The following is a 7,743-nucleotide window of genomic DNA, read 5'->3' as shown; positions in this document are numbered from 1 at the left end:
TTTGTATATATCATCAACTTGTTTCTCAAGTGTTTTTGTAAATACGCTTTTCACTTGGAATAAATTGTACAGTTCTACATATAAATTAGTGTGGTGTATTTTTATCATCTCATCGTACACTTACACTAAACAGTGTTGTGATTTTTCGCTGCCACTTCACTTTTTCACAGCGTCATTTGTGGTTGATCTTTTGGCGTTCTATAAGTTTATTTATTTATTTATTTAGTTATTTATTTATTTATTCAGAAACTCACAATCTTATATCAGTGGCACTCTTCCATAAGGAAAGTGCGTCTAAGAAAAAAATAAAACAAGAACATTTTAACTCCTCCATCACCCCTTCCAAAATATAAACACACCCATTAGACATCTTTCGCTTTTTGCTTACTGTTCCCTTTCCACTCATTTGTTCTTCATTTACTTTTTTCTAGGTCTAATCCATTTAATTTCGGTACATACCATTGGCAAATAAAGATTCAAGATTTATTTATCGTATTTATTCGAATAAACGCCCCGGAGTGCTTATTGTTGGGATGTAAGTACCGGTAAGGAGCGGGAATTATATAGCGCTTAATACTGAGGTCTCTTTACACTGAAAGAAAGGAAGAAATAAACATAAGGTAAATCCTAAACTAACAAAGCAGAGGAACCACAATGACCGCAACGTTCTCCAGCAATCTAAATACTACTCCATGGCAAGCAGTGGTAGGTTCATAATTCGCACAAATAAACTTGGCATCTGATTTACCTGTTTTAGGGGCATTTATTCGAGAGAGGCGTTTTTTGTTTTGTTTTTGTAAAAGGGATACGTATATACTCAAATAAACGCCCCTAATTCCAATGCAAATTAAATTTTACTGAAGTAAAACATTAATAGAATATGTTGAGAATGATTTTGCTTATATTAGTTTTGTTTACAGTCATTTGGGGGTGGGGGATTTTTTTTCGAGGAAAAATAAACGCCCCGGGGCGTTTTTTCGAGAAGGCGTTTATTTAAAATGATGCTCCGGAGGGAGCGCTTATTCGAGGGGAAGCATTTATTCAAAGTGGGGCGTTTATTCGAATAAATACGGTTCTTGTATCCGTTTATTCTTTCAAGTATTTCTAACTTTTCTCATAATTCAAATCTGAAAAGTCTACAACCCTTTTGTTTCTTCAATTTCCAATGGACAGGTTTCATAATCATATAGTACCGACTCCAGACTAAACACTTTATTATTATCTCTTCAGTCATTTTATGTTTTGAAAATGTATCCCCCTTCCCAAACACAATATTTTTCCATAGGCCTAATAAAAAGAAAGGATAAGGACCCTACCTTAATGGAAGAACGGTGTTACCAAGTATCAAATAATTTAATTCCAAGCATGTTTAAAGTGTCAAAGATATGCGTATCATAAATAATTGTTGTGATATTAAAAGATGTATGTTTGCTGCCCGCTGTAGTATTATTCTCTTTCATTAAGAGTGGCTATTGTCCTTATTTTAACCAATCATATTTCTTTTTTATTCAATCAGTAACATTTTGATGTTATTTTTATTATTTATTTTATTTTACTGGTTTCCATTTTTTAAAGGCATTTTACATCAACTTTTGTCTATTATTATAACTTTAAAAAATATCTCAAAGCCTTTAACCGTGAAATGTAGGCCATATTCCACACTTGGCGCAGTAGGCTTAGTCCTACCTTGCCGTCATCACTATTTTCCCGGGTCCCGCGCACTCTCTTAACCTAGGATAGTGAATAGGACACAAACGGTACCGTTTTTACAGAGAAGCTAATTACATTAGTAACATTAGATTCAAATATGCAAGTCCTCAGTCTGTATAAACTGACCTTGTTTTGTTTGGTTATAACATCTTTGTTTACGAAGCACATAAAATTGGTTCATATATCGTTTGACCTCTACGCTTATTTGTTTTCTTCGTAAGTAATAATTTTGTTTAAATATCACCCCGAGTTTAAGGGAGCAAAATACGTCTTTTACTTTTTAATGATTCAACAATATTACTTAGTGTGTGTATATAGGCCTTATGTATGAAGATGTGGTTTTCACCACAAAAGAGGGGAAACTGTTTCTATTATTTGTAGGTACAATAGGACAAATTATAGGAGCAATCAAACGAGCAAATTTATAATGCATGTAGCCTTGGTACGACAATCATACGTACAAAAAATGCAAATTAACCATAACGTATCAATATTTTCCCCCAAGTGGTTATCAATCCGATTAACATAAGTATGATTGCTGTTATTAACTAATGACCAGGAGTTTGCTTTAGGAAGTAAACAACAAAATGTGGTAATTTTTAAGCCTGGAATTATAATATATTGATTTATAACATAACAGTAAACACGTTACTACAATGACGTCACATTGCCGATGTATAAGTGCGCGGCCACAGTTTTAGCGGCGTATCGATATGCTATATTTTTTACCATTAATACCTTTACAAGTAGCGTTGCACAATAGTAGGCTTAACTTCAGACGAACCAAACAAGCTGATTAGCTTGAACCAAATATGAATGTTTTAAATCAATTTAAAAAAAAAATCTTATCTCCATGTAGAACTGTAGCATATTTTGATGATAATTATGCCTATTATTAAAACCAGGCTCCGGAAGGAAAACAAAGTTTATATGCTGTACAACTGATGTTTATAAGACACAAAAAGTGTGTTTGATGAGAAATTTTGGAAGGTTAATAAAATACAGATTTTTGAGTCTTTAAAAACAGGAGGAAAGGTGGAAAAGGATGGTTATTCCCCTTTTCAACCAGTTTTTAAATATTAGAAAATATGTGCCGTATCTCATAGGCCTATTAACCGCCCCTGAGTTTTTCGTCAAATATGCTTTTTATGTTTTAGAAAACTCAGTTGTGTACAACATAGGCCCTATACATTTTTCCACAGGAGCCTGGCTTTAAATCTTGTTCTGTCCTGGTCCTGGTGGGTAAAGCCGATAACATAACGTAAGTAAAGTCCATCACCGTTCTGAAAATATATTGTGGTCTGGGGTTCGGTCTTTAATTAGAGTGTTAAAAGATTGTTATATTGTTTATTTAATAGTGGTCTCGAATTAATGGGGTCTCGGAATTAGAGGGGTTTCAAATTTACAAACTGTTAACCCTACGACGAATCCAATTCCGCTCCCTGTGAGCGCTGACGGCGCAGTCTGAACTGATCCGTTGCGCGCGCCGCTTGTGGTGTTGCGTTTTACAGTAGAATCGCGTCGGCTGATGACCGTCGGGCGCAGTAACTGCCCGGCTTTAGACTCTAAAGTCGACTAAGTAAGACTTCCAAATTCTTATTGTTATGGTTTCAGGGGGCTCATTCATCGACGCATTCCGAGTTCAACCCTGACCGCGCCCACTTACACTCTCGTCGGGGACATCGGTATTCTCGTAAGGAACATCGGCTTTCCCCCGCCCCCACGGGAAAATCCTGGCACCACCACTGTATCGGTAGTAAAATCCCACTTTTTAGAAGTCGAGAGAATGATGCATTCTGCACCGGAAATCTGTGTTAAACGCGCAGTTTTTCCACAAAAAGGTATACCCATGTTTAGCATTACTTTGTATTGTTAATGAAATTCACGTTTAGGGCCGGTGAGCTCGCATATTCACCGGCATGGTGTAATTGACCTGAGCCTGTGTTCGTGTTCGGAGTTGCTCACTCGGGTTGGCGGCACTTGAACAGAATAACCCGAGGTCGCGATCACAATACTAATTATTAACTATTATCATCTGCAGCATTGCCTGCTCAACCCAACATCTGAACATGAATAGAAAATCGATAAAAGGTCAGAGCTTTTTAGGTGGTAAAATCGTTTGAGGTTTCAAGCGATTATGAAAATAGTGTTAATTTTCTTTGGTTATAATTATTTTTTGCACATTAATTACTTCACCTTGAAAGAAACAATCTGACTTCATATCGTAGTCGAGGCGGTGATTTAGGTGCTCTGGCGCTTGCATGTCCATTTCAACTTTGACGCGGAGGCAATCTATGACTGTGAATTGTGAGTCCACAAAAGCATCAATATATTACTCTAGGCCTATTTTCAGATCCTATTTAAATATATCCGGCTTTATTCAATCGTGTTAAATATTTGACAGAGAATTAGAAAATTTGATAGTACAGTAATAACAACCCCCGGTTTAGTAGTAGCGGCAAAGTGTTGTTGAATTGTCTGTAGTTTAGCTAATACATTTGCAAAGCGGCGCAGATCTGTTTTGAAAGGTTGTGGAGGGGGGAACAATCATCTGTCCACACCCACCTCAGCCCCACATTGGTTGGATTGAGGTTTGAAAATTCGAGGAAATAGTACCTCTGTATGGCCGGAAAGGACATTCTTATATGCTATAGTAAAATTCATCATCATGTACTCTGGCTGGACAGCGCTTTTTCGTTAAAACCTGGGTCATTTATGCAATTCGTTTCAACAATTTTCAGGCATCTTGACTAATGAAATTACATTGCGGTCGAAAATTTGGGGGAACCAACCCCCTTAAACAATATGTGGAGTACGGTTCCCCATGAGCTGCTCCACGAATAGACCTATGATTTAAACATCTATTAATAAGGTTCATTATTAAATACCAAGGAGGTATTAAGTAGTCTATTCAATACCTCCTTGTTTGAACAATATAAAAGTATATGTTAAAATTTCTCGCTTTTGCATGTATGTTTAAATATAGACAGCAAGCAATTAAAAAAAATCTACATATATGCAGATCACCCGTATTTAGGCATATATCAAAATTAACAGAATTGTTATAATAATAGGCCGATAAGAATAAAACCCCATATTTACCCCTTACCCAGAAGGTGCTACCACAGATGGAGGGTGTCACATTCCTGGTCCTGATGGACACTGTTGAGCATTGCGTTCGTATTTTATGTTCTGCATTAAATTTGATTATGATAGGCCTAACCAAACATTTCCAGACCAGACTAATTCCCAGTCCCAAGAAGCCCAATATCCAAGGCCGTCGGAACCGCACCGGATTTGGCTGGACCACTTTTTCTCATATTTTTATTAATTAAAAACATATATATATACTTTTACCTATAAATTATATAAATTTATTAATAATTTTTGCACTTCAATGTCATTCGAATGTTATATTTAAGTAGATATTCACCATGTGCGTGTTTTGTGTGCACTGTAGCCTATGCACTTCAAGCTCGTGTTATAAATTAATTGAAAACTTCGTTGACAATTAATTTTAGCAAAATTTGCCCACCTCATCCCCATCCATGCAGAGCATTATTATGGTATCTAGTCGCCCACTAACTTTATATCATGCTTTAGTCCGGTAGGGCACTACTGCAGCAAGTTTTCCTTCAGATACCTGGTTGGTTGTGCACCTGTATGATAACATCCAAATTACGGTGAAAGCAAACGTGATGTAAACTACAATATCGTACATGTCGTCGCAAAAAACAGCTTCTAAAATATTAAATGTTGGATTGGTGTTTCTTCTAAGTTAGAAAAATGTACATATAGGTAAGAAGAGCGTGTACTATGCCATACTGTATTTGTACAAGCCTGTATACCTACATGGTGTTATTGCGGCATCCATTGTTGTGTTGTTGTTTAGGCCTACATTTTCAGACCGGAGACTGTGCTTTAATTCAGTTTGTAGAGAGTCTTTTTCATTCATTTTGTGGACTATTTTACAACATAGCAAATCTTAAAATTTGACCATAATACAATGGCATTTTAACCGGAATATCGGAGTGAAAATGTAAACAACAGTAACAACAATAGAGCTAAAGATTTGTTGTTGTGTAATGACATACCGTATATTTTTTGTAGTAGGCATATGTTTTTGCAACCTACATTCAACAATGTAAATCTAAGTACTCTTTAAAATTAAATAAAATTATTTTAATTAAATCAAGTGTAATGTTATTTATATATTGACTTAAAAACCTAATATTGCGCTTTAATTTGAATAGGCCGATAACAATCGCATAAATAAACAAATGAATGAAATTGGAATGCAGCATAAAGTGATCTTAATGCCGTTAATGTTCTCAAAAACTTGTATATTTTTACAGTTTAATATATTTCCTGCACTGCATTCGTTTTCGATATATTATCAGCATTTTTGTTACTTCTAAATATTCTATACCGAATATCCTATATATATAGGCTTTATTTGTGTCATTTCGGAAAATCAGTTAGTACATCACATCGCAAAACAAAATGCAGTAGTCAGTATAAATAATAAATAGCTAGTAGTGGAGAAAATAAATTATAATTAGGCCATAAAACTTATTTGATATTTTGGTTAAGCATTCTAATGGAAAGTGGTACGAATGAATTAAGATATCTATTTGTTCTACAGACTTGTGATTTTAACCTTTTACCTGAGGGTAGCCAAGTAAGAGATGCATTTTGTGGGTGGAACTATCTACTAAACACCTAAATTATTCAAAATTATTTTTAAAATGGAGGGAAAAAAATTGTATTTTAAGTCATTTCCGGCCATCTAGAGCAAGCAGCATGGGCTGTCTCTTATACACATCTAGATGTGTATAAGAGACAGTATATAAACTGTCTTGCGGATTGCTATAATGATGGGTTGAAGGTGAAGAGCCGGTTGGACCCCAGCGCTTTGGTATTAGGCCTAAATGACGATACAGAGGTTCCGACAGAGTACTGTATTGGGTGAAATGTTAATATTTAATATTCGCTTTTAAGTTTTATTGCAAAAAATAACAAATTCTATATTTAGTACATTTTCGACTGTCCTAAAAATGTGGACCTTTCTTGAGTTGAACTGTTGGGCGGTGGGGAGCGTACGCACCCATTCACTTTAAAATAACGTCTTATTAACATGCACACTTTACTAATGAATCAATCAAACAATTAATTATATTTTCTGAATTTGTATTTCTATACCTCATGAAAGTATGAATTTCATAAAGTTTCCAAAAAGTGCTTTTAATCTAATGAGGTTTATACTTAAATGTGCCTACTTAACACAGATGCCAAAATGAAAATATTTTGAATGTATTTCTCACTAATTCAATCTCTTTTATTTCAGTGTCTCAGGTCAAATTTACCAATCTATCAGAAGTGCGAAGTCGATGTACAATCATTGTCAGCGGAACACGATGTGTATTAAATTGCCGGAACACAATGTAGGCCTACTATCAATAGCCGGATTTATGTGATCCGCAAATAATCGAGCGCTAATATTGATTAGGTTTTATACCACTGGATCATCGGAATTGAATTAAATTTGCAAATTATGTTTCCTGTAATCCTCGAACGATCTTGCATACATAAATATAATTAGGCGTAAGGATTCTAAATATGTATTACGGTATATTATATAGTTTTGTTTATACTACATTTATAGGCCTATAGTTCTGATTAGATGTAAGATTTCCTAGTATGTAAGAAATAAACATTATAATCCATAATACATCACTGTGTGTACTTCATTTGTCGTAATTGCATTAATAATAGGGCCTAATTATATTTCATGATATTAATCAGTATATAATCGAATTAAATATATTATAATTAGTTCGAATTGAATATACTACTATTATAAGCTTCTATATCTTATAAACACTAATATTGCAAAATATTTACAAGATACCAACAAGTTACGAAATTTTCAGAACAAGGTGGTACCGTCGAATTTTTACAAAACAGGAAATGACGTCGGTTGCTAGGCTACAGCTCATGCATATTCAGTAACACCTGTGCTCATTAGACTAA

At 34.8% G+C, this 7,743-nt stretch overlaps 1 long non-coding RNA gene across 2 annotated transcripts; it reads left to right on the top strand.

Moving 5' to 3' along the window:
* The first annotated feature begins 3,685 nt into the window (after positions 1-3,685).
* On the top strand, positions 3,686-7,425 carry LOC117125482. 2 transcript variants are annotated; one of them, XR_004448134.1, is made up of 3 exons: positions 3,686-3,801; positions 5,314-5,508; positions 7,058-7,425. It is a non-coding gene; the product is annotated as an uncharacterized LOC117125482 (long non-coding RNA). The 2 variants fall into 2 exon arrangements; XR_004448133.1 differs by lacking the exon at positions 3,686-3,801 and adding an exon at positions 3,882-4,017.
* Positions 7,426-7,743: the final 318 nt, after the last annotated feature.

Source organism: Anneissia japonica, unplaced genomic scaffold (genome assembly GCF_011630105.1).
Source record: "Anneissia japonica isolate Jap-2015-1 unplaced genomic scaffold, ASM1163010v1 scaffold7731_len1735946_cov199, whole genome shotgun sequence".
Classification (NCBI taxonomy): Eukaryota; Metazoa; Echinodermata; class Crinoidea; order Comatulida; family Comatulidae; genus Anneissia; species Anneissia japonica.
This window is presented reverse-complemented; position numbering and strand designations above follow the sequence as displayed.